This window comes from Ranitomeya variabilis, chromosome 4, assembly GCF_051348905.1.
Source record: "Ranitomeya variabilis isolate aRanVar5 chromosome 4, aRanVar5.hap1, whole genome shotgun sequence".
Taxonomy (NCBI): Eukaryota; Metazoa; Chordata; class Amphibia; order Anura; family Dendrobatidae; genus Ranitomeya; species Ranitomeya variabilis.
This window is the reverse complement of record NC_135235.1, coordinates 693,139,462-693,164,271: the sequence shown is the minus strand read 5'-3', so window position 1 is coordinate 693,164,271 and position 24,810 is coordinate 693,139,462. Positions and strand designations below refer to the sequence as shown.

The 24,810-nt window shown below is 44.0% G+C and overlaps 1 protein-coding gene across 1 annotated transcript in view; it reads left to right on the top strand.

The window, feature by feature from the left end:
* The window catches only part of LOC143767646 (uncharacterized), a 383,745-nt gene that overhangs the window by 33,128 nt on the left and 325,807 nt on the right, over window positions 1–24,810 (top strand). The window lies entirely within an intron of this gene.

Below are 24,810 nucleotides of genomic sequence, written 5' to 3'. Positions count from 1 at the left end.
TGTAGTCCCCACGGTAGCCGTAAGTCCCCTGTGGCAGGCACATCTGCATGGTGGCACAGCCATAAGTCCCCCGAGGCAGGCGCATACGATGCTCTCATCCCCCGGTGCAGGGAGGACGGATTGAGCTGGAAGCCGCACTGAGGCTCTGTGAGTATTCCCCTCCTCACGCTGCGGCGTTGGAGGATGTGGTCCGGGTCCCTGGGGAGAGGCGCCACTGTTGCCGCAGCGGCGATCGTTCAGCGCTACACCGCGCCCGCAGGCGGGTGCCGCCGGCAGCCTGTGTAAATTTAGTCCCCGGCTTTTCTGCCGGCCTAGGCCGCGTTTTGTAATTCCCGCCCACCGCTGAAGCTCCGCCCACCGCTCAGGCGCTTCTCGTTCTGAACGAGAACAGCCCTGCAGATCTCCGCCGCCATATTGGGTCTCCCTCTCCTGTGTGGAACGCTGCAGAAAATGCTTTCTCTTCCTCCCTGGGGACACCGACACAGGTCCGTGGGTAAGCTGCCCCTTCCTATAGGGAAACGCTTAACCCCTTCTCTGCAAAATCCCAGGCTAGTGCAGTATTTTGGAGGCAGACATACAGCTATGTCTCAGTCTAAGGAGGCAAAAAAGGGCAACAAAAAGCACACTGTCTTTTTTACCGTATCTGCCACTTGCAATTCTTCTTTGCCGCGGGCCCACAGTACTCCCTTGTGCCAGAACTGTGTCCCGGCCTGTGCGCAGCCACCTTCTGCCGCTACCTCCAATGTCGCCACCGACCCCGCCGAGCCTAACCCTCCTGTGTGGGCCGCGTCCCTGTCACGTTCAATGGAATCCTTAGTCAAGGCATTGGACTCTTTCCGAGGGTCCTCCTTGAGCCAGAACTCACCTCCGTCGGCTGCGACGGAATCTGGTGACGGTGCGGGGCCGTCTGACCACAGGGGGCGTACCATTCTACGGGACTCCCGGGGTTCCAGAAAAAGGACCCTTCCCTCATCTCCCGTACACGCCCGAGTTTCAGCTTCTGCGAGCTCATCTTCTCGCTCTCCCTCCCCTGAGGGTCGCAGCGTACGGGACTCAGTATATGAGTCAGAGGGATCTTTAACCCAAGACTCCTCTATCGGTCAGGAGACACTTGACTCCCTTATTGAGGCAGTCAACAAAACATTAATGGTGGACGACGAATCTGCTTCCTCTCAGGAACACGTCGTATCTTTTAAAAAGACTAAACGCGTCCAAAAGATATTTGCTAATCACCCTGAGTTTCAGGACATTATCCAAAAACACAGGGAGCTCCCTGAGAAGCGCTTCACGGCTCAGAAAGCCACGGAAGCTAAATATCCTTTCTCTAAGGATCTGGTCAAGGAGTTGCTTTTCTCTCCTTCTGTGGATCCGGCCGTATCGCGACTCGCATCCAAAATGGTCTTATCCCTGTCAGACGGTTCATCAGTCAAAAATCCCTCTGACCGTCAAATTGATTATTTGGCTCGCTCAGTCTTTGAAGTCTCAGGAGCGGCTCTTCTTCCATCCTTTGCAGCTACCTGGGTAGCTAAGGCTATGGTGGCCTGGGCAGAGGTGTTAACCTCTTCTGTCCACGCCAGTTCTCTTCCCCCAGAGGCGGCCAGACTAGCTAGCCAGATAGCTCAGGCCGGAGATTTCGTGGTTAACACTTCCATAGATGCGGCGAATTGCGCAGCGCAAGCAGTGGCAAACGCAATTTCCGTCAGGAGGGCCTTATGGCTCCGCGATTGGCGAGCGGATTCTGCTTCTAAGAAGTCGCTGACTTTTCTACCTTACCAAGCGGGTCGTTTATTCAGGGAGAAACTAGACCAAATCATTTCTGACGCTACCGGAGGGAAGAGTAAATTTCTTCCCCAGCAAAAACCGGCCCGGCCTTTTCGGAATCAACAGCAGTTTTGATTCCGGTCCTTTCGTAACAACTCCGGTTGGTCCTACTCTTCCCCTGGTTCGGGACGACGGGACAACAGAACTTCCCAGGTCTCATATAGACCAAACCGTTCCTGGAAACCCAGACCGAGACCGTCTGCCCCTAAGCCGTCCGCATCCCTTAAACCTTCCACGCAATGACTCGTTGGCGTGTCCGACGGACACCGACAGAGTAGGCGGACGCCTTCTTTCGTTCCGTCAAAATTGGCTCTCGGTCGTTCACGACCAGTGGGTCAGAGAGCTCGTGTCCTCCGGATACAAAATTGAGTTTTCTTCCATCCCCCCTCCGCGTTTCTTCCAGTCTTCTCCCCCCAAATCAAAGGCGTCACATCTCTTTCAGGCCATACAGGCGCTTCAAAGGGACGGGGTCATCGCTCCGGTCCCTCGAGACCAAAGGTTCAAGGGGTTTTACTCCAACCTTTTCGTGGTCCCAAAGAAGGACGGGACTCTACAGCCCATACTGGACCTCAAACTGCTGAACAAGTTCGTACGGGTCCGACACTTGAGGATGGACTCGCTCCGTTCTGTTGTCGCGTCCCTGGAAAAAGGAGAGATCCTTGCATCCATAGACATCAAGGATGCTTATCTACACATTCCAATTTTTCCTCCTCATCAGCAGTTCCTGCGCTTCGCAGTCCAAGAAGAACACTTCCAGTTTGTGGCCTTGCCCTTCGGACTTGCCACCGCCCCCAGAGTCTTCACAAAGGTCATGGCGGCTGTCATGGCCATTCTTCACGCTCGGGGAGTGGTAGTCCTACCCTATCTAGACGACCTATTAATCAAAGGTCCGTCCCAGTCCGCCTGCGAGGAGTCTGTCAGCATCACCGTGGATTCTCTTTCTCACCTGGGTTGGAAGATCAACTTCGAGAAATCATCTCCAGTGCCGGCTCAGCAAATCTGCTTCCTTGGCATGATTCTGGACTCTTCCCGCGGGTTGGTCATTCTCCCTCCAGAGAAGGTTTTATCCTTACAACAAGCTCTCTCGCCCAGTCACTCACTCCATTCGCTTCACGATGCGCATCCTGGGAAAAATGGTTGCGGCAATGGAAGCCGTTCCATTTGCGCAGTTCCATCTCCGCCCTTTGCAACAGGCGCTCCTGTTAGCCTGGGACAGGAGCCCGAATTCCCTCGACCGTTGTTTTCGCCTGCCCCCGCCAGTCAGGCAGACCCTCAGGTGGTGGACGCTACAATCCTCCCTGAACCAAGGAAAGTCCTTTCTTCCTGTGCGTTGGTTAGTGGTAACCACCGATGCCAGCCTCTTGGGCTGGGGTGCAGTTTTCAATCACCACTCGGCACAGGGTCGTTGGTCCACAAGGGAGTCGTGTCTCCCAATCAATATCTTGGAAATTCGAGCGATCACTCTTGCCTTACGCAACTTTCACCACCTTCTCGCAGGCCATCCCATCAGAATACAATCCGACAACGCCACGGCCGTGGCGTACATCAACCGACAAGGGGGAACTCGCAGCAGAGCAGCCATACTCGAAGTCTCCCACATCCTGCGCTGGGCCGAGACCAATCACTCGCTCATCTCGGCAATCCACATACTGGGCGTGGACAATTGGGAAGCGGACTTCCTCAGTCGCCAAGGTCTTGCCTCGGGCGAGTAGTCCCTCAATCCGGAAGTCTTCCAGCAGATTTGCCTTCGCTGGGGGACGCCGGATGTGGATCTCATGGCCTCGAGGTTCAACAACCAGGTTCCCCAGTTCATTGCTCGTTCCCGCGATCCTTGCGCCGTCGGGGCAGATGCCCTGGTCCTGTCATGGCATCGGTTCCAGCTGCCATACATATTTCCACCTCTTCCTCTGCTTCCGAGAGTCATCAAGAAGATCAGAGCAGAGGGGAGACCGGTGATTCTCGTCGCGCCCGACTGGCCGCGCCGAGCATGGTACGCGGAACTCGTCCAAATGGTCACCGACACCCCCTGGGGCCTTCCAGATCGCACGGACCTTCTCTCACAGGGCCCGTTTTACCACCAGAACTCCGGGGCCCAGTCTTTGACGGCGTGGCCGTTGAATCCTGGATTTTAGCCCAAGCCGGATTCTCTCCAGGGGTTTCTTCTACCATGATTCGCGCTAGGAAACCCGTATCCATGCGCATTTATCATCGCACCTGGCGCATCTTCTTTTCATGGTGCCATACCCATGGACGTTCTCCCTTGGTCTTTTCCATTCCATCCATTCTGGAGTTTCTCCAATCCGGTCTAGACTCAGGCCTTGCCCTAAGCTCGCTCAAGGGGCAGGTGTCCGCATTGTCCGTCCTTTTCCAGCGGAAGATCGCTTCCAAACTGTCCGTTAAGACGTTCATCCAAGGAGTCTCCCGAGTGGTTCCTCCCTATAGAATGCCTTTGGCGTCATGGGATCTTAACTTGGTTCTCGGAGTTCTTCAGGAGGCCCCTTTCGAACCATTGCAGGACATTTCTCTCACCCTCCTTTCATGGAAGGTGGTCTTTCTCGTGGCGATTACGTCAATCAGGGGGGTTTCTGAGTTGGCGGCTCTTTCTTGCCGACCCCCCTTCTTGATTTTTCACCCAGACAAGGTAGTTCTGAGAACCTCTCCTTCCTTCCTACCGAAGGTCGTCTCCTCCTTTCATCTAAATGAGGACATTGTCTTGCCGTCATTCTGTCCGGCACCAACCCATCGTATTGAGAAGGCTCTCCATACTCTGGATGTGGTTAGAGCCCTTCGGCGGTACATCTCTCGCACGGCTCCCTTCCGTAAGTCGGATGTCCTGTTCGTGCTTCCGGAAGGACACAGGAAAGGTCTACCTGCCTCGAAGGCCACTCTAGCCAAATGGATTCGTTCCACTATTCAGGAATCTTATCGCGTCAGGAACACTCCTGTCCCAGCAGGGATTACGGCGCATTCGACTCGGTCGGTCGGCGCTTCTTGGGCCATTCGGCACCAGGCGTCTGCACAACAGCTTTGTAAAGCTGCGACTTGGTCCAGTCTGCATACCTTCACGAAGCACTATCACATCCATACCCAGGCTTCGGCAGACACTGCCCTCGGCAGGCGTATTCTGCAGACAGTGGTACCTCAGTAAGCCAGTGGTGCATGGGGTTTTTAGCAGTGCAATTGCTTTAGGACGTCCCATGGTCCTGTGTCCCCCAATGAGGTGTAGGAGAAAAGGAGATTTTTGTGTACTCACCGTAAAATCTTTTTCTCCGAGCCAATCATTGGAGGACACAGCACCCGCCCTGTTAGCCTTTTGGCTGGTTGTTGTTGGTATTTTGTTCCTTAGTTTTGGACATAGTTTACATGTCTTGGTTTTACTCCTACTGCTTTACTACCGAACTGAGTCGTTACTGGCCAGTCAAGGGGTGTATACTGCAGAGGAGGAGTTAACTCTTTGTGTTTACTTAGTGTCCTCCTAGTGGCAAGCAGCATAACAACCATGGTCCTGTGTCCCCCAATGATTGGCTCGGAGAAAAAGATTTTACGGTGAGTACACAAAAATCTCCTTTTTATACTTGTGTAATGAGAACGGTGGAGATGGCAGGATTAGAGCTGATCATAGATGTGACTTCTCCATCTGTGACTTTTACAATATTTGTTTCAGGGTGAAGATCTGACCCATATTAATACTACAGAAACATATGTGAGGGGCGATAAATGGTGTAAGGAGGGGATTCCTACATATGACAACCCAGGTGAGTAGTAACCACTAAATGCAGAGAAGTCACAGATTCTTCTCAGTCACCAGCTGTGGCTGCTTTGTCAATTGCCTGTTCTGGTCATATCACAATTGTGTGATCACCATTTTGCCACTAGACCACAACATTCTGCTCCATTTGGAAATGTTGAAATTACTTTGAGAAATTGTTAAATTTTACTCTATAGAACTTATAACCTGGAGTATCCACCTACCCCCTGGGTTTAGGAGATGCTGCCCTTACCTGCCCAGATCTGTAAACTACAAAGCCAAATGACGTAGAATGTGCTGACAAGGTAGAAAATCACTTGAAGAAAAATATTATGATGGGCCTGTATGGCTATGTGCACACACAGGAAATGTAGTGCAGAATTTTCTGCACAAAATCCGCATCTCCTGGCAGAATCCGCAGCTGCGGATTTGCTGCGTTTTTTATGCGGATTTTGTGCGGATTTGCTGCCGAATTGATGCGGATTTTGTGCAGATTTTCTGCAGTTTTTGCCACTGCAGATTTCTATCATGGAGGGGTGCAGAAACGCTGCAGATCCACACAAAAGACATGCACTTCTTTTAAATCCGCAGCAATTCCGCACTGATTTTTCTGCACCATCTGCACAACTTTTTTTTTTTGGCCATTGATTTACATTGTACTGTAAATCACAGTGCGGATCTGCAGCGTTTCTGCGTGGAAAAAAACGCTGCGGATCCGCACTAAATCCGCATCGTGTGCACACAGCCTAAGAGAATTCGGAATATAATGATGCTGTTGGCTTCCTAGAACCCTGATATCTTATTGGATGAATCTCCCTTCTCTCCTTTCTGTGCTGCTAAATGTGCTCATATGGTCCCTACAAGACCAGGTCAGACTGTGGCCAAACTTCACTTTTATGATCGACAACATTAAATGTGCAGTGAGGCCAAGTGTGAATTTCTGTACAATAACAGAATTTCCTTTTATCCTGACTTTTCTCAACTCACCCATTATATGGATTTTTCTTCACTCCTTCCCACACGGGAAGAGGTTGAGCAGTGGGTTCAATATGTAAAAAACAGATGAATTCCAGCGGGAAACGAAGATTTCATACAAAATTCTATATATATTTGCACATATTAAAATATCCATCCCTGTGGTACACCACCAAATTAAGTGAGAACAGCAGTGTGCACAATCCAGCGTTAAACACAACGTTTACCAACATGTTTCGACGTGAGTCTTAACCCCTTAATGACCGCCGATACGCTTTTTAACGGCGGTAGTTAAGGGTACTTAAACCACATCGCCGTTAATTAATGGCGCTGTGGAAAAAGTGAATAGTGCCCCCCAGAGTCGGATTTTCTCTGGAGTCTCGGTTACCGGGGCTAGCCGAGACCACTAAGAAAATGATTCAGGTTTTTTTTACCGACCCCCGGGGTGCAATCGCTGGTAATTAACAGTTTACTGGTGGCGGCAAAAAAAACAACAACAAAAAAAGCAATTTCCCATTCAATTTCTCTGTCCTCCGATGTGATCGCACATCAGAGGACAGAGAAATGGGGTCCCCGATCGCCCCCCGATACTCACCCGTCTCCTCCGATGCTCTTCGTGGCTCCTGATGAGCGCCGCCATCTTCTTCCGGTAAAAAAACTGGCTGGCACCCGGAAGATCTTTGGGGTCTCGGCTGCCGGGGGTAGCCAAGACCCCAAAAGAACAATGATCGGTGGTTTTTACTGACCCCTGTTTTGCGATCGCCGGTAATTAACTGTTTACCGGCGGCCGCAAAAAAAAAAAAGCGATGTGTCATTCTCTGTCCTCTGATGTGATCGCACAACAGAGGACAGAGAAATAGGGGGATCGGGGATCCTGTTATACTTACCGGTGTTTCTGGGTCCTCCTGCATCCCCTCCTGGCCGCCGGCTTCTTCCTCTGGTAAGAAAATGGTGGGCGCATGCGCAGTGCGCTTGCCGTTATCTGCCGTCCGGCAACTAGAGGAATTGGGCTAAAGTTAGGGTTGGGGCTAAACTTAGCGTTAGGGCTAGGATTAGGGTTGGGGCTAAAGTTAGGGTTAGGGCTAGGGTTGGGGCTAAAGTTAGGGTTGGGTTGGGGCTAAAGTTACGGTTAGGGTTGGGGCTAGGGTTGGGGCTCAAGTTAGGGTTAGGGTTGGGGCTAAAGTTAGGGTTGGGGCTAGGGTTAGGGTTGAGGCTAGGGTTAGAGTTGGGGCTAAAGTTAGGGTTGGGGCTAAAGTTAGGGTTAGGGTTGGGGTAAAGTTAGGGTTAGGGTTGGGGCTAAAGTTAGGGTTGGGGCTAAAGTTAGGGTTAGGGTTGGGGCTAAGGTTAGGGTTGGGGCTAAAGTTAGGGTTAGGGTTGGGGCTAAAGTTATGGTTAGGGTTGGGGCTAGGGTTAGGGTTGGGATTAGGGTTTGCATTAGGGTTAGGGTTGACATTAGGGTTAGGATTGGCATTAGGGTTACGTTTGGGATTACGGTTTAGGTTTGGGATTAGGGTTAAGGTTAGGATTGGGACTAAGGTTAGGGGTGTATTGGAATTAGGGTTAGGTTTGAGGTTAGGGTTGAGATTAGGATTAGGGGTGTGTTGGGCTTAGGGTTGTGATTAGGGCTATGGTTAGGGTTGTGATTAGGATTATGGATCGGGTGGGGGTTAGGGGTGTGTTGGGGTTAGGGTCGGAGTTAGAAATGGGGGTTTCCACTGTTTACGTACATCAGCGGGTCTCCAAATGCGACAGCCAACTTTGCGCTCAAAAAGTCAAATGTGCTCCCTCCCTTCTGAGCTCTGCCATGTGCCTAAACAGTGGTTTACCCAACATATGGGGCATCAGCGTACTCAGGACTCATTGGACAACATCTTTTGAGGTCCAGCTTCTCCTGCTACCCTTGCGAAAATAAAAAAAATTGGGGGCTAAAAAAATCATTTTTGTGGGAAAGGATTTTTTATTTTCACGGCTCTACGTTATAAATTTCTGTGAAGCACTTGGGGGTTCAAAGTGCTCACCACACATCTAGATAAGTTCCTTAATGGGTTTAGTCTCCAAAATGGTGTCACTTGTGGGGGGGTTTCCACTGTTTAGGCACATCAGGGGCTCTCCAAACGCGACATGGTGTCCGATCTCAATTCCAGCCAATTCTGCATTGAAAAAGTAAAACTGCACTCGTTCTCTTCCAAGCTCTGCCATGCGCCCAATCTGTGGTTTACCCCCACATATGGGGTATCGGCGTACTCAGGACAAATTGCACAACAACTTTTGTCATCTAATTTCTCCTGTTACTGTTGTAAAAATAGAAATTTGGGGGCAAAAAGATCATTTATGAAGAAAGAATGCGATTTTTTTTTTTATTTTCACGGCTCTACGTTATAAACTTCTGTGAAGCACTTGGGGGTTCAGAGTGCTCACCACACATCTAGATAAGTTCCTTAAGGGGTCTAGTTACCAAAATGGTGTCACTTGTGGGGGGTTTCCTCTGTTTAGGCACATCAGGGGCTCTCCAAATACGACATGGCGTCCGATCTCAATTCCAGCCAATTCTGCATTGAAAAAGTCAACCAAAAAAAGGAGAAAAAGCCAGCTCATCAGTAACCACCGCAGGTGCCACCAACTCCATAGCAAGCAAACGTAGTGTTCATAGAAAAAGAAAGATTAGTTCCAGCTCCTTAAAATTCTTCTTTATTTCATCATTAAAAGTAAAAATAAATCCACATGGTGTACATGCTCCCTAGAGTATATGCCAAACACGGACCAAGGCAACGCGTTTCGATCTCACCGATCTTTGTAAAAGCCATACCATAGTCTATATACACCCACCCTATATACAGGGGAGTCTCCAATAGAAAACACAGTTGGTATCACATGACATAAAGAAAGGTCCTTCTTGTTAAAAATAGATTCAAATTTATAAAATCTTTCACAAATTACATATCACAGTCAACAATAATGCAGCATTAATTCGTTTCGATTATTTAATCCTTCAGGGAATCTAGTATTCAGGTGGTATATCCAGTAAGCTTCTCTATCTCGTCTGATATCTCCCCCTCAAGCTGGCATACTGACATGTTCTATTCCCTGGACTTGAAAATGTGCCGTGCTGCGGGCATGGTGTGTAATAAAGTGGCCGCTGCTGACCCATTCCTATCTGTGTTGTTAGTGTTATTGGTGTTGTATAAGTGTTCCCTGATGCGTGTCTTTAGTTTTCTGGATGTCCATCCCACATATGATAGATTGCAAGCTTTGCAGTCTATTTTATAGACTACATTTGTAGAACTACAATTCATATATTGTTTGATATGAAAGCTAGCTGTACTGTCCGTGTTATAGAAGATTGTTGTGATAACTGCATGTTTGCAAGTCTTACAATTATTTGTTCCACATCTATCAAATCCAGTACAGTTTAACCAGGTTTTTTTCCCTCTCTTGCTGTCAGAGGGAAACACACTAGGTGCGATTTTATTGCCAATTGTTGGTGCTCTTCTGACACCATTCTAAAAACTGAACACCCCCAAGGTGCTCAAAACCACCGTAAATATCCCCAATGGACTATTAATAGAGCACAAAATATTGCAAATCAGAAAGACCGAAAAAAGCTAATTATGGCTCAAAGAAATACTAACTCAGATGTGGAAAATAAACCTTATGTCTGTTTCCAGTATAGCCCACAATTTACTCAAATAAAGGGCATTATCGAGAAATACTCGCCCATTTTATATGAAGATGCACAACTAACAAATATTTTGAACTCAGGTGTAAATGTGGTGTCAAGAAGAGCCCCAACAATTGGCAATAAAATCTCACCTAGTGTGTTTCGCTCTGACAGCAAGAGAGGGAAAAAAACCTGGTTAAACTGTACTGGATTTTATAGATGTGGAGCAAATAATTGTAAGACTTGCAAATATGCAGTTATCACAACAATCTTCTATAACACGGACAGTACAGCTAGCTTTGATATCAAACAATATATTAATTGTAGTTCTACAAATGTAGTCTAACCCGTTCATTATGTCATGTGATAACAACTGTGTTTTCTATTGGAGACTCCCCTGTATATAGGGTGGGTGTATATAGACTATGGTATGGCTTTGACAAAGATCGGTGAGATCGAAACGCGTTGCCTTGGTCCGTGTTTAGCATATACTCTAGGGAGCTTGTACACCATGTGCATTTATTTTTACTTTTAATGATGAAATAAAGAAGAATTTTAAGGAACTGGAACTAATCTTTCTTTTTCATTGAAAAAGTCAAACGGCGCTCCTTCTCTTCCGAGCTCTCCCGTGCGCCAAAACAGTAGTTTACCCCCACATATGGGATATCAGCGTATTCAGGAGAAATTGCACAACAAATTTTGTGGTTCATTTTCTCTTTTTACAGCTGTGAAAATAAAAAAAAAATTGGTTCTGAAATAAAATGTTTGCAAAAAAAAGTTAAATGTTCATTTTTTCCTTCCACATCGTTTCAGTTCCTGTGAAGCACGTAAAGGGTTAATAAACTTCTTGAATGTGGTTTTGAGCACCTTGAGGGGTGCAGTTTTTAAAATGGTGTCAAGTTTGGGTATTTTCTGTCATGTACACCCCTCAACGTGACTTTAAATGTGAGGTGGTCCCTAAAGAAATGGTTTTGCAAATTTTGTTGGAAAAATTAGAAATCGCTGGTCAACTTTTAACCCTTATAACGCCCTAACAAAAAAAAATGTTGGTTCCAAAATTGTGCTGCTGTAAAGGAGACATGTGGGAAATGTTATTTATTAACTATTTTTTGTGACATATCGCTCTGATTTAAAGGCATAAAAATTAAAAGTTTGAAAATTGCAAAAACTTTCGCCATATTTCCATTTTTTTTATAAATAATCGTAAGTAATATCGAATAAATGTTACCACTATCATGAAGTACAATATGTCACAAAAAAACATTCTCAGAATCAGCGGGATCCGTTGAAGCGTTCCAGAGTTATAACCTCATAAAGTGACTGGTCAGAATTGTAAAAAATTGGCCCGGTCATTAAGTACCAAATTGGCTCTGTCACTAAGGGGTTAATCATGGTCTAAACCATAACCATGATTAAGACTCACATTGAAACGCATTGGTAAATGCTACGTTTAATGGTGGATTGTGCACAGTGCTGTTCTCACTTAATTTGGTGGTGTGCTACAGGGATGGATATTTTAATATGTGCAAATAAATGTAGAATATTTTATGAAATCGTCGTTTCCCGCTGGAATTCATCTGTTTTTTACATAAATTCCATTATGTTTTCAATCCTAAGGAATTCAGATTACTGCACAATCTCTCCTGAAATGGGGGCACTAATACTTTCTCTACTCTTATCTTTGACTACTATTTCTTCTTGAAACTTAGCTGACAGAAAATTATGATCATTTAGATTGCCAAGGACCACCAAGCCCCATACTGTAAGGGTATGCGCACATGTTGCAGATTTGCCTGTGGAATTTTCTGTGTAGATTCTTCCTCTCTTGGCAGAAATCGTAGGTGCGGATTTGATGCGATTTTTTGGGGGGGTATGTCTCTTTACTCAGTTTTGTACATCGAGAGACTGAAATTCTTGCCCATTCTTCCTTGGCAAACAGCTCGAGCTCAGTGAGGTTTGATGGAGATCGTTTGTGAACAGCAGTTTTCAGCTCTTTCCACAGATTCTCGATTGGATTGAGGTCTGGACCTTGACTAGGCCATTCTAACACCTGGATACGTTTATTTGTCAACCATTCCACTGTAGATTTTGCTTTATATTTGGGATCATTGTCTTGTTGGAAGACAAATCTCCATCCCAGTCTAAGGTCTTTTGCAGACTCCAACAGGTTTTCTTCAAGAATGGTCCTGTATTTGGCTCCATCCATCTTCCCATCAATTTTAATCATCTTCCCTGTCTCTGCTGAAGAAAAGCAGGCCCAAACCATGATGCTGCCACCACCATGTTTGACAGTGGGGATGGTGTGTTCAGGGTGATGAGCTGTGTTGCCTTTACGTCAAACATATCGTTCGGCATTGTTGCCAAAATGTTCGATTTTGGTTTCATCTGATGAAAGCACCTTATTCCACATGTTTGGTGTGTCTCCCAGGTGGCTTGTTGCAAACCTTAAACGACCTTTTTTATGGATATCTTTGACAAATGGCTTTCTTCTTGACACTCTTCCATAAAGGCCAGATTTGTGCAGTGTACGACTGATTGTTGTCCTATGGACAGACTGTCCCACCTCAGCTGTAGATCTCTGCAGTTCATCCAGAGTGATCATGGGCCTCTTGGCTGCAACTCTGATCAGTCTTCTCCTTGTGCGAGATGAAAGTTTAGAGGGACGGCCGGGTCTTGGTAGTTTTGCAGTGGTATGATATATCTATCCATCTATCTATATAGATATATCTATCTACAGATATCTATCCATCTATCTTTATAGATATATCTATCTACAGATATATCTATATCCATCTATCTACAGATATATCTATCCATCTATCTATATGGATTGTAATGCAGCGGTATGACCATATGCAGTGAAATGGCAGTGACCCAAGCAAGTTCAAACAAAGCGTTTCTTTATTATGTTACTTCACAGTCTTTTAGCAATACATCCAGGCCAAAGGAAAATATACAGTACACGGCTTGTTCACACAGTCCATCAGAAATACACAGTAACCGAATTTACCTTTGCAGTCCCTACACCGGCCAGACTTCCCTTTGTCCAGTTTCCCTGGGGGCGTCCGCCCGCTGATACCAAGTCTCTTTACTCACGCCGTGCACATCACGCTATCCTCCGGATTGCAGCCTGGCAACACAAGACAGCCCGGGACGAAGGGTGTCAGTTCCTTCTGCCCCTGTGTTGCTCCACACACAAAGAGCTCTGCAGACCACTTCTCTGTCTGCTTCCAGACCAATACTGACACAGCTCCCCCTCTACTGCAGTGCTTTTAATCAGTCACTGCTTCACTATTCTGATTACAGCCACACCTGTGTCTGCAGTACCCCCTCATGGCCTCACTATGCTTCCATGCGCATTCTGGAGAGCACATACAGCACCCCCTAGCTGTAACAGGGGTCACTGCCTCACAGGATATATCTATCTACAGATATATCTATCCATCTATCTATATAGATATATCTATCTACAGATATACTTTGCCTGAGATATTTTAAACAGTTTTTGGACCACTAAAGCTTGGATTTTATTCCGGTGAGTGCCACCTCTTTTTCACTTGGTTTATAGATATATCTATCTACAGATTATATCTATCCATCTATCTATATAGATATATCTATCTATAGATATATCTATCTAATGATCTATCTATAATACCAAGCCCGAGTTTTAGTAATAATAACGACGACCTCCCCAATAGAACAGTGAAATTGGGTGATGTCACTGCTCTATAGGCCTCCTGTGATTCACTGACAGGAGATAATGGCTTGTTAGCCGGAGTATTACCACAGCAGCGCGTGTTACTTCATATAAGCAGCAGAATCCAACGTAAGGCAAACTGTGTTTAATATATGCAGCTTGAACTGGAACAAAATAAGAAAGCTTTGACAGTAACTACCGATATAATCTAGTCCATGTAACACATGTCTCTCTGTGAAGGAAACAGCAGCAGACTGATGCAATCAGTGAGTGTCCTCTGACCTTTTTTTTTTTTTTTTTTACAAACTTTAACAATCACAGCATAGCTGACAAATGAACACTCATAGACATTCAATGCAGACTACAACAGGAATGGAGTTGTTGCATTTAAACTTATTCCAACACCCCCACTCAACAACTGCTTATCCTGTTAGTCCCATTGCAGTTCTGAATTCTTCAAACTTGGCTCTTGACAATGGCTTTGTCAAAACATCTGCTAACATCTTGTCAGATTCACAGTAAACAAACTTTAGAACTTCACGCTCTACTAAGTCACGCAAGTGATGATGTTTAACATCAATGTGCTTTGTTCTTGCACTTATCCTTTCACTGCTGGCGAGCTTGATACATCCTTGGTTGTCCTCATAGATAACAGTTGGTTCAGCTAGTGGTTTGCCGAATTCTTCCAAAAGTTGCTTCAACCAAATTAACTCTTGACTTGCATGAGCAGCTGATGTATACTCTGCTTCTGTAGAAGACAATGCAACTGACACTTGTTTTCTACTCGACCATGAGATTGAAGTGTGTCCTAACTTGAACAAGTAACCACTTGTTGATCTTCGATCACTTGAGTCTCCAGCCCAATCTGCATCTACATATCCTCTGAGAATTAGATCTCCTGATGCAGAAATCTTTAGACTTAACTCTTGGGTTGCCTTAAGATACTGAAGAAGTCTCTTAATTGCATTCCAATCTCTTTGGCGTGGCTTGCTTACACGTCGGCAGAGAATTCCCACTGTGGCTGAGATATCTGGACGGGTTGTGGTTGCTATGTATAGAAGTGCCCCCACTGCTTGTCTGTAACTGTCATTTGTGGGTAGCAGATCTTCTTCTCCTTCCAATTTTAGGTAAGATGGATCCATTGGAGTTGATATGCCTTTGGCTTCTGACATTCCAAACTGGTTTAGAACTGTGGAGATTTTAGAATTTTGATTAAGAAGAAAACTTCCATCTTCCTCTCTCTGGATTTGGATTCCCAAATAGTATGTCACATCTCCAAGGTCCTTGGTCTCGAAATGCTTGTTCAGAATTTGACCTAGTTTTGAAATTTCTCTCTCTTCTTGATGCGCTATTATTACATCATCCACATATAGAATAACATACATCCAATCTTGTGATACACTTTTTGTATACAAACATGGATCCGCTTGAGACCTTTTAAATCCTTCGTCGATTAACACTTTGTTCATCTTAGTGTTCCATGCTCTTGCTGATTGCTTAAGGCCGTAGAGAGATTTTTGCATTCTGCAAACAAGGTTCTCTTTACCCCTTTTAACATAGCCTTCTGGTTGAGTCATGTACAGCTCTTCTTCAATGTCTCCATGTAGAAAGGCTGTTTTGATGTCAAAATGTCTTACTTTCATCTGCTGAACAGCAGCTATGGATAATAAAGTTCTGAATGTAGTTTGCTTGGCAACTGGAGCAAAAGTAGCATCATAATCTTCACCATATTTTTGTGAATATCCTTTTGCGACCAATCTTGCTTTAAAACGGTGAATATTACCTTCGGAGTCATATTTGTTCTTAAAGACCCACTTACATCCAATTGCTTTCTTGCCTTGAGGTAGCTCTGTGAGCTCCCATGTTTTGAGCTTATGAAGGGATTCCATTTCTTCATCAGCAGCTTTTATCCATTTTTGCTTCTTATGAATAGGCAGTTTTTGCATTTCCTGCCATGACTGTGGCTCTTCTTCTGGAATTGATCTGACCATATAAGAAAGGCGTTTAGCTGGAATTCCTTTATTTGATCTTTCTGATCTTCTGATCTCCTGAGGTTGGCTTGGTTCTTCTGTTTCTTTTTCAGTACTTTCAGAGCATATCCAGACTTCAGTATTTTCTTTGAGATTCTCTTCAATGTCTGGAATCACTGACTGAAATTCTTGTTCCTTAGGTTGAATTATTTGCGTAACCTCATGAAATTTGAGCGATACTGAGTTTTCATCAATCACTACATCTCTGCTGATTGTTACTGTGTTGGTCTGTGGATGCAGGATTCTGTATCCTTTCTGAGTTTCACTGTACCCCACAAGAACTCCTTCCTTTGCATGAGATTCCCACTTAGAACGTTTTTCTTTGGGAACATGCACAAAAGTTTTGCTTCCGAATATCCTGAGATGCTTCAGGTTGGGCTTCTCACAGTTCCATAGCTCATACGGAGTTTTACTTGTAGCTTTACTTGGCAGTCGATTTTGAAGATAGGTAGCAGTCATGATGGCTTCTCCCCAATATGTTGTAGGTAGGTTTCCATCAAATAGCATACTTCTTCCACTTTCACAAAGAGTTCGGTTCTTTCTCTCTGCTGTGCCATTCTGCTCTGGGTTGTATGGAACGGTTGTCTGGAACACGATTCCATTCTTTTTCAGGATGGTTTGCACTTTACCACTTGTATATTCAGTTCCATTATCTGCTCGCAGTACCTTTGGTATTCTTCCAAATTTGTTAAGAACTGCAGCAAGATATTCTTCAAGTTTCTGTGGAACTTCATCTTTACTTTGAAGTAGGTAAGTAACAGTATATCTGGAATAATCATCAATGAATGTGAGAAAATATCTCTTCTTGCTGGGAGTAAGAACACTCATTGGACCACACACATCTGTATGTATCAAATCCAGTATCTGTGCAGATTTAGTAGTGCTTACTTTAGGAAACGATTTTCTGGACATTTTCCCTTTTAGGCAACTTGTGCACTTCATTGTTTGATTACACTGGTTGATTGCAATACCATTTGCAAGTTGAGCTAGTTTCTTTACTGCTTCTGGATCTCTGTGGCCTAGGCGTCTGTGCCACACATGAATACAGTCCTTATGAAAATCTTGTCTAGCACTGTAAACAGTTTCATTGCATTTCAGCTGATAAAGTTCATCTTTGATTTTTCCTTCGGCAAGGGTATGACCCTTCTTTGAAATGATGCATCTGTCATCCTTAAATGTAACTATATTTCCTTGTTGTGCAAGCTTCTTTACAGATAAAAGGTTACTTTCAAGTTTGGGAACATACAGCACGTCTTTAACTGGGATTTTTCTGACTTGTGCTGAGGATTGAACTTGACAATGGAAATAACCATCTCCTATTCCTTCTGATGTCATATAGTGACCATTAGCTAAAATTACCTTTTCAGACTTGCTTTCATCTAGATTAATGAAGAAATCCTTATCACGTGTCATGTGAGCAGTCGCTCCAGAGTCAATACACCAAACATGGTTTGCATATGGGCTTGTGCTGACCCCAAATGCAGTCGCAATACATGCATCTTCCTTCTTTACAGCTGTTTTAACCTTTTGATGACTGTCCTGCTTTTTAAACTGATTCATTCTTGCTTTCCACACTCTGCAGTCTGCTTTAAGGTGACCAGGCTTTTTACAGACAAAACATTCACGAGTTTCCTTTAAATGACTCTGAGCTTTAGAAAAGTACTGTGTCTTTAATGCTGTTTCTGCTTTGCATATATTATTGCTAATAGTCTCTGACTTTCTCTTGTATTCATCTGCAAGTTTCCCTTTCACATATTCTAGTGTGAGTTCATCATCTGGTCTGGCATCTAATGCAGTCACAAGCGTGTCATAACTTTCTGGAAGACCACTTAATAGTAATGCAGCAACATGAAAATCTTTAATTTCTTCACCAATACCCCTTAGGCGCTCCACAATCTCTAGGGTGTTTCTGATATAGTCCTGCATATGCTGGCCATCATTTAATTTAGACTGATACAGCTTTCTCATAAGATATAGCTTATTGCTGAGATTTGACCTTTCATGCACTTTCTGTAATTCTTCCCACATTTTCTTTGCAGTATCACATTTGCATACATGTACAATCTGGTTATCATCTATGCTGAGGGAAATAGTGCTTTGTGCTTTCTGATCAGTCTCTAGCCAATCACCCGGTACTGGGTCAGGCACAGGCTGTTCAATACATTTCCATGTACCCTCTCTTATAAGTAACATCTTTACCTTGAATTTCCAGGAGCTGTAATTGTGATTTGTGAGACTTGGCACTGTGTACTTCACTGCATTCCTTTCTGTAGACATTCTTGTCTCTTGTACCTCTTTTGTTTTTGTTTGTTACTGGCCCTTTAAGCTGCGCTGTCCGGTGCTCTGTACACTGCGGTACCTTTGCGTTCCGGTGTCCTTGTATTCCGGGGGTTCCTCTGTGCTGTCTGCGCTTGGCTCGCTGCTTATTCTGGTGACTGGGCTTTTTACCATTTACTTTCCGGTGGCTGGGCCCATAACCTGTTAGCCGGAGTATTACCACAGCAGCGCGTGTTACTTCATATAAGCAGCAGAATCCAACGTAAGGCAAACTGTGTTTAATATATGCAGCTTGAACTGGAACAAAATAAGAAAGCTTTGACAGTAACTACCGATATAATCTAGTCCATGTAACACATGTCTCTCTGTGAAGGAAACAGCAGCAGACTGATGCAATCAGTGAGTGTCCTCTGACCTTTTTTTTTTTTTTTTTTACAAACTTTAACAATCACAGCATAGCTGACAAATGAACACTCATAGACATTCAATGCAGACTACAACAGGAATGGAGTTGTTGCATTTAAACTTATTCCAACATGGCTCCTGCAGTGCATCACTGAAGAGGTTACCTTAGTTCATTCTCTCGCTTTACGGCAATGCTGCATGGCAATTTTCTCACACAGCGTTGCCGGTGAGAGTGACCTCTCTCCATGCAGCGGTGGAGGGATATACATCACTGAGGATTACCCCAGCTGTCAGTTCATCGAGGGGCCCATGTAGAGCGCTGACATCGCCCAAAGTAACTGTTCTACATGGGAGATCGTCGTGGGACACTCAGTATTAACTGGACTATGGCGAAAAGATAAGTACAGGTTGTTTTATGATGTTATATTTATCACAGGAGAATAGAGGGCTTCAGGGACTAGGAGTTTGGTAAGTATGCACTCTGTTATTGGAATGTACTGTATATTGTATGTTTTTTGTGTTTGTTTTTTTTATTACTGAACACATGCATTGTCTGATGGGACTACTTTCCCATCATCGGCAATGCTGCCATTGTGAGCATTCATTGCCGGATGGAAGCAGTAGTCCTATCAGACCACGGCTGCTTACACAGACACGCACACACAGACCCGCGCACACACATAATACGCGCAGACCCCTGCACACACACATACACGCACATAGCTCTGCCCACACTCCGCCCACACACTCCCCAACACCCAATCTGCAGCATTTCATCCAGACCGCAGATCTTTTTTACATCTGCGGGTTTACTGTGGATGTGCCTGACTCAATGGAAGTCAATGGGTGCAGAAACGCTGCAGATCCGCCAAAAGAATTGACATGCTGCGGGGAAAAACAAAGCCGTGATTCCGCAGCATGTGCACAACAAATGTCAATGTCCCATAGACTAACATTGGCTGTGCACTACACTGCGGATTTGATGCGAATCCATTTCGCCAAAATCGCTGCGGAAACGCATCAAAATCCACAACCTGTGCACATAGCCTAACAACTCCAGAGAGGTTTCACCACTAGTTTCTCCTTTTTTATTGATGAAGATGGTTGAGTTTGATCATTTCAGTTCATGTGCTATTGTCTATATTCACAGTTTTTGACTACAGTAGTTGGTTCACAAAATATTTGATTAACAGTTCTTGCAGCCAGTTTTGTGTTCCTAATCAATCAGGGCCATTTTTTCAAATCTGACTTGTCACTTCAGGTGGTGATAATTTTAGAATTCTTCACAAAATATAAGCCCAATTTTTTTCACTTTCACAAAGAGTAATAGCAAACAGATGGACCGCACAAATTATTTTACAATTTCTCTTTTATCCGACAATACTCTATATACGGTTGTACATTACTGTTTGGGCACATTTCAGGAGAGAAGGGAAAGCGCGCCATTTAGCTATTTTAATCCATATCTTACTGGTATAGTTTGCAGAAACAATGTATTAAGAGCAGTGTTTGTGCCAACCTGCCTGCTCAAAAGATGGCCACCATGAAAAGGCTTAGTGCTATCTACTCCAATTACCTGAACCCAGGGATTTTCTTTCTCATCACCCTTTAACAACACTACATGGATCTGGACTTGCATCGAGACCTTCCTGGCTTGGGCCACAGTGTTGCCTGCTGTTTAGTGGTGTGAAATGGGAAGAACAATAGTCAGGTAGTCTGGTCAGAACCAGTAAGGCAGAGAAAATACAAAATCAGAAGACGTAAGAGTAGTCAGCAAACGGGCTGGGATCACAATAGGAAACAAATACATAAGTCATGAGCTGAGCATGGAGGACTGAACCAGAGTAGAACAAGGCTGTATCTGGCAGCTTCCTTCAATATGCTTAGAGCTTTCATAGAATATGGTGCTATCCAATTGAATCATAGAATGGTAGAGTTGGAAGGGACCTCCTGGGTCATCTGGTCCAACCCCCTGCTCAAAGCAGGACTCACTAAATCATCCCAGACAGATGTCTGTCCAGCCTCTGTTAGAAGACTTCCATTGAAGGAGAACTCACCACCTCTCGTGGCAGCCTGTTGCACTCATTGATCACCCTAACTTTCAAAAAGTTTTTTCTAATATCTAATCTGTGTCAACTCCCATTCAGTTTCATCCCATTGCTTCTAGTCTTTCCTTGTGCAAATGAGAATAAAAATGATCCTTCTAGAATGTGACAGCCCTTGAGATATTTGTAGACAGCTATTAAGTCTCCTCTCAGTCTTTTTTGCAAGCTAAACATTCGCAAATTCTGTAAATGTTCCTCATAGGACATGGTTTGCAGACCGGTCACCATTCTGCTCGCTCTTCTCTGAACTTGCTCCAGTTTGTTGATCTCTTTTTTAATATGTGGTGCCCGAAACTGAACCCAGTACTCCAGATGAGGTCTGACAAAGAGGAGTAGATGGCAACAATGACTTCATGTGATCTAGACTTTATGCTTCTGTTAATACATCCCAGAATTGTATTTGCCTTTTTTGCTGCTGCATCACACTGTTGACTCATGTTCAGTATGTGATCTATTAGTATACCCAAGTCTTTTTTTTACATGTGCTGTTGCTTAGCCCTATTCCTCCCATTCTCTATGTGTTTTTTTCACTTTTATTGCCCAGATGTAGTACTTTGCATTTTTCCCTGTTAAAAACCATTCTGTTAGTTGCTGCCCACTGCACATTATCAAGAGGAGACTGACCCTGTGTGTGACCTGTACCATATCGCTGTGAACGGATCAATGATGATTGAGCTAAGTTATCTTCTATGACATGTATACTCCTGATAAACCTCATACATAGAGGGAAAACGCGTCGAGTTTTATATACATGGTGATATGGGCTCATGTGAATACGGGGAATTGTAACGCTGTGTTATACTCTTATTGTGGAGACTGTTTTCTGGGATAAATTGCTTTGTTGAATAGGAGCTTCTGGGGGAAGGCTCCAACTTGGTAAATGATTTATATGGCAATCTATATGTGAGGAACCGGTTTATATTTTGACATTTTGTATATCATGCTTTCCCAGTATTTTTATGTCCTTTTCTCTATTCGCATTTTTGTCCATTGTCTTTATAAGAGCACTGTAGCACTTTAGCTCTACTAACAACCTTGCCATAAATGAGGCATTAGGGTTTTGTCTGGGACAGACGAGGAGGAGCGGGGGCGCCATTAGCGTTTATATTTAATAGGGTGCCAACCTCTGCTGCCAGGCAGGGACAGAATAGGGTCTTTGTAGAATACGGCCCGTTATCAATCTCCTACAATCTTTAATCCTGTTCCCTTCCTTAACAATTCCACATTTTATAAGGTGCTTTCTCCCTGCTTCCAGTAGGGTGTACAGGGATTAGAAGGGCGAGCCTACGTGGAGCAGGGGCGCCACTGGGCAGGACATAGGGTGCCAACCTCCGCTGTCAGGCAGGGATGTTTTGAGGCCTAGTAGTAGGGCAAGGCACCATCCTGGGCCTTTTTCTATTTTAAATATTGTCGTATTTTCTTGGTGATGGTATTGTTTAGTGTACCGGTATTTTGTATCAATAAAGTAATAGTTTTTATAGAGCAATTGGGGTTTTTTCTGTGAGCTATTTAAAAAGTTTCTACTCCAAAAAATACATTTTTTCTGTGAGTTTTCTGCCCACTGCTCCAGTTTATTTATATCTTTTTGAATCCTCTCTCTTCTCTAGTATTAGCTATCCCTCCTAGCTTTGTGTCATCAGCAAATTTAATCAGTGTACCCTCAATTCCTTTATCTAAATCATTGATAAAGATGTTGAACAATACAGGGCCCAGGACAGAACCTTGTGGTACCCCACTTGAGACATTCTTCCAACTGGATGTGCAGCCATTTACGACCACTCTTTGGGTCCTATCACTAAGCTAGTTATGAATCCACCTAACAGTTGCCTTGTCCATTCCATACTTAGTCATTTTTTTAATAAGGATTCTGTGAGATACTTTATCAAACGCTTTGCTGAAGTCAAGATATACTATATCTACAACATTTCCCTGATCCACCCAGTCAGTGATTCTGTCATAGAAGGAAAGAAATTGGCTGAATCAAGGAGCAGATTACTTCAGCTGGACAGCACAACACCTATACTCCCAGACAGGATGGTACTACTTGTCCCAGGCACCCTAATCTTAGTGACTGAATTGAGCCTATTTTATCCAGACTTTCTGGTACCAATGTCTACACCATTTCAAGCCCGGCCTGCCATATGAATAAGGACAAGCCTGGTGACGTCATAGGAGCAGATTCCAGAAGAGATGTGACACACCATCTGCAAAAGCCCTAATATGACAAAATTTCAGAAAATCGGAGCTGTAGGCATCCCCATAAAATTACTCCATTTTGGAAATTATAACCCTCAGAGAACTAATGTATTGGAGCAGTGACTATTTTTGATTCCACATGCACTTTCCGGAAATTAGCACACAGTGGATGTAGGAGAAAAAAATAGCAAATATGCCATTTTATTACCCAATACATAGTGCCCTGATAGTGCTCCAGGAGACACGCACACTGTAAATTAAGTGGGTTCTTCTCACTATAGTAATGCCAAATACATGTGGTACGGGCACATTGAAAGGCTCAAAAGTGAGGGGGGAAGTTTGACTTTGGCAGAGTGGATATTGCTGGATTGGTTAATGGAAGCCATATTACTTTTCAAGAGCCTTTGAGCCACAAATAATGTGGAAACCTCTGTTTTTCCACTGAACGATGATGGACCTGAGTGGGGACTTGTTTTTTTTGATGAATAGAAGTTTTTATTGGTATTAGGTTCATCAACATAACATTTCTTTGTGCCTTTTTATTCCATATTTGGAAGGCAGAATGAACAAACAGTTGAACACCATGCTCCACTGGTTCATCTTATGAGATCTTCTATTAGACTGCGAGCTATAATTGTTTTGGTGAAGAATTCAGTATTTTTACATAACTTGCCATTTTTTACAGTCAGCTGAAGTAGAAATGGTAAATGACATTCAAAGATATTTTATTCAAAAATAATAATTGGTTTATATCTTGGCAGATGACTGTACCAGGAGATCCAAGGAACAGCTGACATCTTCAATTTTTAAATCGGATGATATTGGGATCCCACTGGATACAATTAAAGTTAATGCCATTACTCCAGATATACCATCATACCTTCACAGCAAAGATCTCTCATCTGATCCTTTGAAACAGGTCCTGTCTTCTGATTCATTGGCGACAACTAAGGAAAATCAGAGTCACAATATAAGCATTAAAAATGGAAAAACTCCTAAATCAAAGAAGCCATTTTCATGTCCAGAATATGGAAAAAGTTTTCCCATCGAAAAGTCTTTTCTTAAACATCCAAAAATTCACACAGTGGAGAAAAGATTTCCTTGTTCCAAGTGTGGAAAATGTTTTAAATTCAAATCAGCTCTTGTTAGTCACCAGAGAACTCACACAGGGGAGAAACCATTTTCCTGTTCAGAATGTGAGAAATGTTTTTCCGAGAAGCGCAAACTTGTTGTTCACCAGAGAACTCACACAGGGGAGAAGCCTTTTTCCTGTTCAGAATGTGGGAAATATTTTAGCCAGAAGTGCAAACTTGTTATACACCAAAGAACCCACACAGGGGAGAAACCTTTTTCCTGTTCGGAATGTGAGAAATGTTTTATTAGGAAATGTAGTCTTGTTACACACCAAAGAACCCACACAGGGGTAAAACCTTTTTCATGTTCAGAATGTGAGAAATGTTTTAACAGGAAAAAAGATCTTGTTATTCACCAGAGAACTCACACAGGGGAGAAGCCTTTTTCCTGTTCAGAATGTGGGAAATGTTTTAACGAAAAGAAAGATCTTGTTATTCACCAGAGAACTCACACAGGGGAGAAGCCTTTTTCCTGTTCAGAATGTGGGAAATGTTTTAATAGGAAAGGTAGCCTTGTTACACACCAAACAACCCACACAGGGGCAAAACCTTTTTCATGTTCAGTATGTGAGAAATGTTTTAACAGGAAAAGAGATCTTGTTATTCACGAGAGAACTCACACAGGGGAGAAGCCTTTTTCCTGTTCAGAATGTGGGAAATGTTTTAACGAGAAAAAAGGTCTTGTTACACACCAAAGAACCCACATAGGGGAGAAAACTTTTTCATGTTTAGAATGTGAGAAATGTTTTATCAAGAAATCGG